Here is a 12,404-nt window from a genome sequence, read left to right on the forward strand (position 1 = left end):
ATTCTATTATTCCAGGCATCTATTGATTCAGTCCTTGGTTTTCTTGAGGGTGGGGGAAGGGGAGGAAGTGAGCCTGCTGGTGGACCTCCTGTACCAGCTTGGCCCCTGCCCACACCCTTTTGCACTCTTTCCCTGGCACTACCAAGGAAACCCAGGTGGGAAAGGGCTTTGGTTTATTGAAAACCACACCCCACATGCCAATGAGGAGGAATGAGATCACATACAATGTGTCCTCCCTAAATAGAAACACCTTATCTTCGCAGGACAGGGGCCTCTCTTTATCTGAATTATTCAGTCAGGAGACAGACTCAGAACGGGGTGCTCGTTCTGCTTTGAATTGACTAATTCAAAAAGTCATCTGGGAGGAAAATGTCTTCCTTTGCAAAATCAAGCCAGAATCATAGAGTTCTGACTAAGGGACCCAGGATCTCCTGGTGAGATGGGTGGCAGGGCCAAACAGCAGTTAAGTCATTCTGGGGCTCTAACACTGACATCCAAGTATTGCGTTGGCCCACTGGACCCTAGCAAGGTCCATCTCTTCTTTAGGGCTTTATGAAAGTCAAATGAAGCAAACTGGAATTTGCACAAAGCTGTTACAAAGGCCAAAGGAGAACAAAGGGGAAGTAAGACTCCAGTCCCAGAAAGGACTCTTATGAGCTATCATCTCAGTCTCAAGCCTTCTAGGGTAGTATGTGTCTCAACAGCCTCCTAAACCAGAGATTCTCCAATCTAGGAGCCTGGATCTAGGAGGTCATTCAAAGAAGTCTCAGGGTTTCTGAGACCTGTGTCCCATCCCACTTCCACCATCGACCTTGCTCAAGGGTCCTCTGAGTCCAACAGCAAGAAAAAAGACTCTACTGCTGCCATTCAAATGTTCGAAACCACAACACTAAAAGGCTCTCCCTGGATCCAAAGGCTGGCCCAGTGCACTCCTGGTTGCTTGCTGGATACCCTGCTTCCCAGGCACAAAGCCTAGAATGGTTTCTCCCTACTTTTCCCTACTCCAGGGCCCTGCAACTCTGCCCATTTTGTACTTTGGGAAGCACCCAATTCCCCAGTGACTTGCAGGACCAAATGGCAGGGATCTGAATCCTAACCTGTCTATCTGCTCCCTGCTCAGGCCCACATATCCTCACCAGCCCTGCTGGCCCAGGACACAGAACACCACAGAGCCCCTGCCCCTTCTACCACTGCCCCCGACTACTCCTGCCACCTGCCATCAGATACAGTGGAACCTGTGTGGAGCTGAGATCCTGAGCTGCATTTAGGAAAGGAGTATGCATTCTAAGCAAAGAGAACAGCAAGAGGAACGGAATGGAAGCAGATGCAGGGAAAGGGGGCCAGGCCAGAGGGAAACCAGAAAGAAGTGAAGGAGTTGGCAGAGGGGCCAGGGTGGTTACCAGAATGATCCTGGTGGGAAATTCTGTGGCCAGCTACAACTTTAAGAGCAGGCCAGGGGTCGCCACGTAGCAGACAGGGACTAATCAACTATCACAGCTTCAGTGGGCATTCTGGGGAAAACAGGGCTACTGAATCACAAATGGGAGTTCAGAGAATTAAAAGACCTTTGTCCCCTGGCCACCAGGAGGTCCATGGGAGACTGCTCTACCCTAGCTCTGCACAGAATAGTCTGTGCCAGTCCTCTGCCCCCGCCCTGAGGATACCTGAGGCTGCAGGTATACACACGTGGAGTGGGGCCTGGGGGGCATCAGACTGCAGATCCAGCCTACTCTTTGAATATCAACCTGCACAGCGGGCTGGGAGCTGCACAGCCCAGGCCTGCAGCCTCTGAGAGCCAAAGCCCCAACTCCCCCAAGGGAGCAGGGACAGAGGGAACTGCATTTGCCAGGAGTCCTGGCTCATCCCACAAATAGCCCCACTCCAGACCTGGCCCTCCAGCTAGACACAGTCCCTAAAAGATCTGAGCACCCTGCTCATGAACATGCCCATTTGCAAGGGCAGGTTTTCTGGCCTGTTAACCTTTTCTCTTATCCAGCAATGAAATGAAATTGTGATTGATTTTCTCTGTCTGGGTGTCGTGGTGCATTTAGCACCCCATAAACCTGAAGAGAGTAGGTACTGCCTCCTAGGGATGCTCCTGGAGACTTGGCTTGGAGCAAGAGCTGCCCATTGCTTCTTCAGATGAGGCAGGGAGACTGCCCTGGGCTGGGTCCACCACTGGCATACTACTGGGTAACCTTGGGCAAAGTTCTAATTTCCCAGAAATTTGTCTGGCATATAGAGAAAGAGCCAGGGTTTTAGTGTAGGGACACAGAGAAGGAGTAGAAGAAGTCAAAGGAGGTAGGGAACCTGCATATACCTAACCCTTGCCAAATACCAGACGCCTGCCTCACTGTGGGGACAGACAGTGCAAGGAGAAGGAGACAAGGATCTGTTGATTGAAGGCCTTCAGGCTGCATGTCACTCAGGTCCTCTGAAACTGTCGCCAGGGTCAGGATAGATCAATGATAAAGAGGGAGGAAGGGAGAAGCAGTCCTCAGAGATCAGAAAGGAGGGGCAGGGCTCAACCATGGGAGGCATATGCACCATCCTGTCACTCGCTGGCTACCTGCTCACTGCATGTCAATGACCCCACATGACCCTGTCAGAACAGAGTTCTTATCCTCACATCCTCATTCTATAGAGGAGATCACTGAGGCTCAGAGCAGTAAAGTCACCGGACTTAAAGTTGCTGGGTGTAGCAGGTTAAAACATGCCTCCCGCAATGATGTTCATATTCTAATTCCTAGAATTTGCAACCTTATTTGAAAAAAAAATTTACTGATTTAAGGATCTTGAGATGAGAAGATTGTCCTAATTGTCCAGGTGGACCCTAAATGCCATCACAACTGTGATGAGTCTTATAAAAGAGAGGCTAAGAGAGACTACACAGACAGAAGGCTGTGCAACCACAGAGGCAGAGATTGGAGTGATGTGTCTACAAGCCAAGGAATTCTAGAAGCTCAAAGAAGCAAGAACAGATTCTCCCCCACAACCTCTGAAGGGAATATGGCCCTGCCAGACTTTAGGCTTCCGGCTTTCAAACTATGACAGAATAAATGTGTGTTGTTTCAAGGGACCGATTTGTGGTAATTTAACTGAGCAGACACAGGAAGTAAGCACAAAGAAGAAGTCTGGACTCAAACCCATCCTTGAGAACAAGCTCCAGCTCCCTTGAAAAAGAAGGCTCTTCCCTCTATAGGACCAGGCTGAAAATACCCCTATTACAGCCTCACACACACCCCTCCTCAAGACCAGCTAACAGAGAGAGCAAGGGCAGGCCAACAAGAGAGCAGCTCTCACTGGGGCAGCCATGGGCCTGCACTTCACCATGTCCTCTCCAGACTGTGCCAACCTGCCGAAGTTTACAAGACCAGAGGGGACAGAGATCCTTGGGAGGGGTCTCTGGAACCAGAACACCGAGAAACAGGTGTGTCTGAGACTAGCTGCAACTGCCTTTGCTCTACTTATCATTCCCATGGGGCAAGCCACCCCAAATCTGTTTCTTAAAACATAAAAAAAAAAAACCCTTTGTTTCCTATATTCAAAAGCTTGTTTCAATGTTTGGTTTTGTTTGGTTTAGAAAATGCCAGAAAATGCTTGATACCACATCCATGTTCTTTCCCCAATGGTCCTGCATCCAGGGGCAGCCACGTGGTTCATTCCAACTGATGAGACATTGTTGAAACTCTGCTCCCAGACAATAAAATATCAGAGTCTCAGAAAGAGAAAGACTGTTTTCCTGCCTTGTCCCTTCTTACCTGGAATGTAGACAGGAGGTCCAGAAGAGAGGCTGCCATCTCATGACCTTGAGAAGTCACTGTGGATGGCACTAACAGCCAACTTTACACAACAGGAGAGCACTCAGTTGCTTTATCAACCCCAGACACAAACACAGTTGAAGCTGGGTCTCTGTCAGCTACTGTGGTGATATTCTTGGTTATTCTTAACTGACCACAAATCCTAACCACCAACCAGAAATAACCACCACTGACATAATTCTTGTCCTTTATTCTATTCAAGTATAGAAAAAGATGAAAGTATCACTACCTAAAATTCATTTATCTTTTCACTTCTTTATTGCCTCCCTCTTCTTCGAGAAGGTAAGCCTGATAAGGAAAGAATTTATCTTGTTTATGATTTTATTTCCAGTTCCTAGAACAATACCTGACCCGTCTAGTAGATACTCAATAAGTGTTTAATTAATGGATTCATTAATTAATCAATGAGCATTTTTAATGAAATTGTTTCCTGAAAACACAATTTTTACTGGCTGATTACAGTTCTAGCCCATGGATCTATCATACTTGATTTAACCAGTCACTTGCTGTTGGACACTTTTTTCTCAGGGGGCAGCATTGGAAGCAACACTACTATAAAAGTACTTATACATGCATTTTCAGCTCTTATGCAATTATTTTCTTAGGATAAATGCCCAGAATTGGAATTACTGGGTCAAAGTTTATACAAAATTTAAGTCTTTTAGCATATATTTCCAAAATTGCCCTCCAAAACTATTTTTTAAACCAATTTACACTCCCATGAGCAATTCATGAAAGCATTTTCTGCACCTTCACCAAGACTAGACATTATAAATTTCTTTTTTTTTTTTTTTTTTTCATTCTGATAAGTGGAAAATTGTAGCTCAACATTCTTTAAATGTGAATTTCCTTCTCACTGGGAATACTGAGCGTTCTTCAGCCTTTGTGGATCTTTGACAGGTCCTCTATGGAAGGCGCCTTGCATGTGCCATCATCTGTTGCAGGTGTATGACCACTGATGGTGATGGTAGGGTCCCCTTGGCCAGTGTTCAAGGGCCTTCAGGAAATGTGGGAGAGGGCTGCCAAGGGCTAGAGAAACCCTAGAGAGATTCAGAACCAGAATCATTGAACTGAGACATCCTTCACATGAAGCTAGGACCACTCCCCTGGTTCCCTGCCTGCATCCGTCGTGGATATAAGAGATACACGTTCTAACGTGAGGGAGGCAACATTTTGATAGGCATAGGCAAGAACAGGCCCCCCACTGGGGACTGGCAAGGCCAAGGGAAGCTGATGTCAGGCCTTGAGAGACCTAAAAAGCTCTTACTGACTTCTGAGACAACCAAGCAGTGTTCAAATAAAGAGAAAGGGATGGTGGGTGGAGCGGGGAGTCCAGGAGGCGGACATTCCAGGAGGCGGCCCAGCACAAGTGAAAGCACCGAGCTGGTATGAGCTCAAGTCCAGATAAGCCCTCTCTTCAGGACCACAGCCAACCACGGCTTCAGGCTGAAACCCGCGCACCCCGGGTCAGTGGGTCCCTCACGCCCAGGTATTTCTGTAGTCAGCCCGTTCAGGGGCCAGTCAGTCCACCCACCTGGCCAAGCCCATCTCCAAGGAAGGCCATTGTGGCGTCTGTTAAAACATCTCCAGCCCCTCACTCAGCCCCGCCTGCGCCAAGCCCCGAGACGCTGCGCAATTACCGTCATTTCATAGATGGAGGGGTTGTGGGTGGGGTCAAGGGCATGGTCAAGAACCTCCAGGATGCTCGAGAGGCCGAAAAAGAGCAACTCGGGTACTCGAGAGTCTCGGGGAGTAGGTAGTGGAGGGGAGCACCAGACCCCCGAGAGAACTCTGGGAAGGGCTCCCATGCCTTGCCGAGGGTCCACAGGCTCCAAGGGCAGCCCCTCTCCAGCGGTACTGGACCGCGCGAGGTCCGGCAGCAAGGGCAGGCGCGGTTTCCCAAACTGAACCAACTGCCTTGGGGCAGCCGTGGTGCAATGCTGCCCCCTGCCGGCATCCTGGGTACACCAGACTGCGGCCACCACAAGGACAGAGGATGGATCCTAAAGATGCCTCAGTTTGACAGAGCCTAGTCTCAATGAAAATACCACCACCAATAATCATCAACCTTTACCTAGCATTTTCTACCAATGGAGCACTGTTTAATATTTTACGTACTCATTAACTCATTTAATCTTCATTCATTTCTTCCTAAAGGAGGCACTCAGTCCATTTACTGTTGTCCTAACAAAATATCTGAAACCAGGCAATTTATTAAGAATAGAGATTCAGCTCTTGATTCTGAAGCATGGCTTTGGGGAAGACACATTCAAATCCCAACACACTTTTTCCCATTTTATGGAGGATAAAACTGAGGTATGGAAGGTTGCTTAACTTGTTCAACTAGTAAGTTGCAAAATTTGATTAGCTCCACAGCCTTGAATCTGAACAATCTGCCAATCAGAAGGGCCAGGAGGGAACTGAGCTTTACATATTCCAACATGGTGCCACTTTGTATGGATTTCTAGAGCCCAACTCCCAGGGCAAGCTCACTGCTACAAAACAGCAGGCAGGTGTCCTATAGCACGCATTGCAAATCATTCTCTACTTGGGTCACATGGGTGATGGGGGTAATGGGTTTCCCATGGGTCTATTAGGGACTTTCCTGGGAGATTTTAAAGGCCAGGATTTCAGCAGATCCCACAATCCAAAGTAGTGAGCTGAGTGCCCTCTTCCAAGGCCACCCAAGATCATGAACAGGAAGAGGACCTGAATGGGCCTGGGTCCTTGTGAAAAGCCCACTCTTTGCAGTGTCCATCTTGACAGCCCACAGCATCAGCCTCCTCCCCTCTCATCCTGATTACTACCAAAGGTTCAAGATCAGCTCTCTCCCAATCTTAGGTCAAAATAAGACAGTCCTGCCTAAAACCCTTTACTACAACTCAACAACAGCCCCCAAAAGAAAGCCCCAATTATAAAGGAGACAGAGGACTTGAATATATATTTCTCCAAAGAAAATATACAAGTGACCAATGAGCACAAGAAAAGATGCCTAATACCACCCATCACCAGGGAAATACAAATCAAAACCACAATGAGATACTATCTCTCATCCAGGAAAAGGGCTACCCTCAAAAATGAAAAAGTAAATGAAAAAATAAGTGCTGAGGAGCATGAGAAGAAACTGGAACCCTTGTTGACTATCACTGGGAAGGTAAAAAGGGACAGCTGCTATTGAAAACAGCATGGAATTCCTCAAAAAAATTAAAAATAGAACTACCCCATGACCCAGCAATCTCAAAACTGGGTATATATCCAAAAGAAACGAAAGCAGGACTTCAAAGAGATGGTTCTATCTCTGTTCTACCTCTATTCGCAACAACCAAAAAGTATAAGCCACCCAAGTCCCCATCGATACTTGAATGGACAAACAAAATTCCATCTATACATACAATGGAACATTATTCAGTCTTGAAAAGGGAGGACATTCTGACACATACTGCAACATGGATGAGCCTTGAGGACATTATGCTAAGTAAAACAAGCAACTCGCGAAAAGATAGTGAGTGTATGATTCACTCAGATAAAGTACTTGGTCAATTTCTAGAGACAGAGGTAGATTGGTGGTGGTCGTTTAATGGGGAGAGAGTTTCAGTTTGGGAAAATGAAAAGATTCTGGAGACAGATGGTTGTCATGGTGGCACTATTCATCATGTAAATGTACTTAATGTCACTAAATTGTTCACTTAAAAGTGGCTAAGACAGTAAATTTGTCATATGTATTTTATGGTATTTAAATAAAAATAAAATAAAATGAACCCTCGACTCGCTCTTCTGCCTGCAGAACCAGCATCAGACTCCTCAGCTTCTAAGCTGCAGTGAACATCTGCAGGACTGTCCCCCAGGAATTCCCCCTCCCTGGGAACTGCACCAATCAAAAAGCACAGAGCCATAGTAGGCTCTGCAATCTTGCTTTTTGATGTGTGTGATGCTGAGACGTCAACTGTCAGTCTAAGACATCTATCTTTTTTCTCCATCTGCTTCTGTGATTTTCCTGTGTCTTTGGTTTTCTGATGTTTCACTGTGATATGCCCAAGTATGAATTACCTACTGACTAAGAGTTCCAAGGGCTTAGTGGATGGGTTGGTTGGTCCACCACCATGCCTGGCCACCTACTCAAACTAGTCCAAACTGGGCAGACATGACGCCTGCTGGCGGAGGAAACCCCATATGCAGGAACAAGAGGTGGTGGCTGTTCCCCTGCCCTCCCCACTGTCGCAGTGTGAATTTCTCCCTTCTGTTCTAGTCACAGCACCAAAGATCACTGGTCAGAACTGGTCCTGCAGGGGACTCCCAATCTCCCAATGCAAACAATTTAGCAACACTAATGAACCATGAAATTCCCCATTGCCCAGCCCTTGTTCAGCTGTTCCCTCTCCTAGGAATGCCTCCTCTCCTGCATGATCCAGTGAAAATGTACTCAGCTGGTAAGATAAAGTTCAAGCTCCACCAACCAGGAAGTCTCTGTGACCCACACCCCCAACCACTCAGAAGTGCAGTTATGGCACCTACCATCACACCTGTTTCCATATCCGTCTCCCCACTGAACTGGAAGGACCCCAAAAGCTGAGGCTCATCTTTGTGCCCCCACCACCCAGGATAGGGTTTGGTACCTACTGGGTGTTCAATAAATGTTTACTGGATGAACACATAGATTCAGAGCAAATAAGCTCAAAGATATGGAATCCCAGATCAGCCCCCCTACAAGCTATGCGTATTCTAGTCTGATTCTGTATCAGCCGGCTTCTCATTGCTGTGACCAAAATACCTGACAAGATCAGGTAGAGGAGGAAAAGTTTATTTTAGCTCAGTTTCAGAGGTTCAGTCCATAGTCAGTTTACTCCATTGCTTTGGATCCAAAGGTGAGGCAGAACATGTCAGTGGAAGGACGTGTCAGATAGGACCTGCTCCACCCATGGTAGCCAGGGAGCAGAGAGAGCAAGAGGAAGGGGGCTCAGGGAAGATGTACCCTTCCAGGGCATGCCCCCAGCCACACCCCACCTACCTACAGTTACCACTCAGCCAGTCCATTCAAACTAGGACGGACAGATTAGGTTACAGATCTCGTAATCTAATCGTTTTACCTCTGACTATTCCTGCATTAACACAGGAGCTTTGTGGGAACATCCTCATAGCCAAACCATAACGGATCTCATCTCCAGGCCTCCCCAACTCCTGAAACCCATCTACTAAGCCCTTGGAACTCTTAGTCAGTAGGAAATTCATACTTGGGCATATCACAGTGAAACATCAGAAAACCAAAGACACAGGAAAATCACAGAAGCAGATGGAGAAAAAAGATAGTTGCCTTAGACTGACAGTTGACGTCTCAGCATCACACACATCAAAAAGCAAAAGACAATGGAATGATGCCTTCGAAGAGCCAAAAGAATATTTGTACTCTAGAATTCCAGATGGAGGGAAAAAAATATCTTCTAAGAATGAAGATGAAATAAAAATTGTTTTTTCAGGCAAACAAAAAGAGAGTTCATTTAGAAGCAAATATTCACTAAAGAAAATGCTAAAGGAGATATTTCAGGCAAAAGGAATGTAATCCCAGATGGAGGGACCTATACACAAGAGTAACGTCTATGGAGTTAAAAAAAATCAGAATTGAAACATAAGACAATGGCAAAAGTGCTGACTGACAGACTTTGGTAAAGTTAAGTACACGGATTTTAATTTTGAGGGAAGTTAAAGAGACAGGATAACTTATGAGATAAGTGGTATGATAAAATATAGTTACACTCAAGAAAGTGAGAAAAAAAGAAACAGAACAGGTGGCAAATAGCACATAATAAAACTGTATTTTTAAAATACAAATACATTTGTAAGTGTATGACATATAAGAGAAGTAAATGCTTTTAGTTGAATGGCAAATGATAGCAAACAGAAGTTTTTGAAATCCAACTATATGTTGTTTAAAAAATAAATTTTAAAATATAAATACAAGGAAAAACTGAGAGCAAAAGGAATAAGAGTTGTGTGCTATGTGAACATTAATCAAAAAAGAACTAGTGTGGCTTCATCAAAATATCAGGAAAATAGACCTAGCATGCACAAGGCCCTGGGTTCAATCTTCAGCTGGTAAAAAGAAAAAACTAGAAAAATAAATTTTATATATATGTATATAAATATATATGATATGTGACAATAAAAGGTTTGATTTACCAAGGAGACATAAAAATTTTATATTTGTATGCACTTAATAACATAGTCTCAAAATACATAAAGCCTAGCTGGGTATTGTAGGACATGCCTGTAATCCCAGTAGCTCAGGAGGCTGAGGCAGGAGGATCAAAAAGTTCAAAGTCAGCCTCAGCAACTTAGCAAGGCCCTAAGGAATTTAGTGAGACTCTGTCTTAAAACAAAAAAATTTTAAAAGGGTTGAGGATGTGGCTTGATGTTTAAGTACCTCTGGGTTCAATCCCTGGTACCAAAAACAAAGTGTAAAATGTATGTTTACAAAAAGAGATAAACAAATCCAAAATCGTAGTGATTGATTTTCAATCAGTATAAATAGGACAAATAGTCAAAAGCAGTAACAATTCAGTGAAGAAATGAACAATTAGTACAGTATTTTATCACATTCAATCTATTGGACACATATAGCATTTTGCACCCAACAAGAGCAGATTGTACATTCTTTTCAAGTATAGGTGAACATTTACAAAAAGACCATGCCTAATTGAAACAGTGTTAAACACTGTTTCCAGCAACAATGATGAATGTGATAATTGATAGTAAAAGGATAATTAGAATATCTTCATATATTTGAAAATGAAGAAACACTTTTCTAAACAATCCAGTGAACAAAAAGAAATGACAATAGAAAATTAGAAAATATTTAGAACAGGATAATAACAAAAATTTCATATTACATAACAAAACTTGTGCTTCCCTCTAAGTAGTTCAGCTGCTCTGAGACCACCACCCTTGTAGTTCTGAAGGAAAAAAAGGCAGAAAATTAATGAGAAACTGTTCACTTCAGATATTAGGGGGGGAAAACACCATAAAGTAGACTAAAGAAAATAGCATGTATAAATTAATAAAATATGAAATAACATAATACCTATGAATAAAATATAATAAATATATTATATATGATAAATATGGCTTCTAATGCATATAATAAAATATATGTATTAGAATATATTTAATAATATTATATATTTATTTAATTATATTATGTACAATATAATATGTTACATCATATTATATTATATTTAATAATATAAATATTAAATAAACTTATAATACATACAATAGAAAGATTATAACAAAAAGGCAAAAGTTGTTTCTTTGAAATGACTAACAAAGTTGAAAACTCCTAGCTATACTGGTCAAAATGGGAGAGAGGGAGAGAAAAAGAAAGAGAGACAGAACAAAAATAACCAAGAAAAACAGAAGTTCAATAAGGATCCTACAGACATTATAACTAATGAGAAAACATGAATATATATGAAAGTTCAGATGAAATTAAATTTAAAAATTAAGTAAATTTCTTTCCAAAATATAATTTATCAAAACATACTAGAAGAAATTGAAAATCTGGAAACTTGTAATTACTAAAGTAATATAAATCCTCCAGACCCAGATGGCTTCATTGGTGAATTCCACCTAACACTGAAGTAAGAAATAATTACACAAAACTTCAAGAGACTAGAAAAAGGGAGACATAGCCCAATCTGTGAAGCCAGTATAACCTTAATACTGAAACTTGACAGAGACACTAAAGAAATGAATATTGCAAGCCAATCACCTTGGTGGGAAGTAAGTACAAAAATTCTGAACTAGACATTTGCCAACCAAGTAAAACAAATATAAATAAAATATAAAGCTATATATATATTGTAAATATGCAATTCATTGTGACCAAATTTTATTTATTCTAGTAAAGAAAATTGGTTTAACATTAATCAGTCCATGATAATTCCATATTGTAATAGATTGAAGGAAGAAAAGAGATAGTATTTATGGTAGTATCAAAAAATATAAAAATACATGGAAGATAAATCTGTATGGAGAAAACTATAAAATTTGACTGAGAAGTATTAAAGAATGCCTAGGTAGATAGAGAGAAAGACTATGAATAAATATGGGAAGAGTAAATATGGTATAGATGTCAATCACAATCAAAATCTCAACATACATTTTCGAGCAGTTTGTCAAGTGGTTCGAAAACTCGTAGAGAGCTGGATGTGGTGGCACAGGCCTGTAATCCCAGCTACTCAAGGCAGGAGGATTGCAAGTTCAAGCCCAGTCTCGGCAACTTCCTGAGACTTTCACTCAAAATAAAATAAAAAGGGCTGGGGATGTAACTCAGTAGTAGAGCACCCCTGGGTTCAATCCCCAATCCTGAAAAAAAAAAAAAAAGAAAAGAAAAGAAAAGAAATGTATAGAAGCATAAAAGACCAAGATAGCCAAGACATTAAGGGAAGAACAATATACAAAGACTTATCGATATAAAGAACAATTAATATAATGCAAAATAAATTCAGACAGTGTAGTATTGACACAATGCTGGAAAAATACAATGAAATAGAATGGAGTGCCCAGAAAGGACAGAGACATTTATCATCC

This window comes from Sciurus carolinensis, chromosome 5 (genome assembly GCF_902686445.1).
Source record: "Sciurus carolinensis chromosome 5, mSciCar1.2, whole genome shotgun sequence".
Taxonomy (NCBI): Eukaryota; Metazoa; Chordata; class Mammalia; order Rodentia; family Sciuridae; genus Sciurus; species Sciurus carolinensis.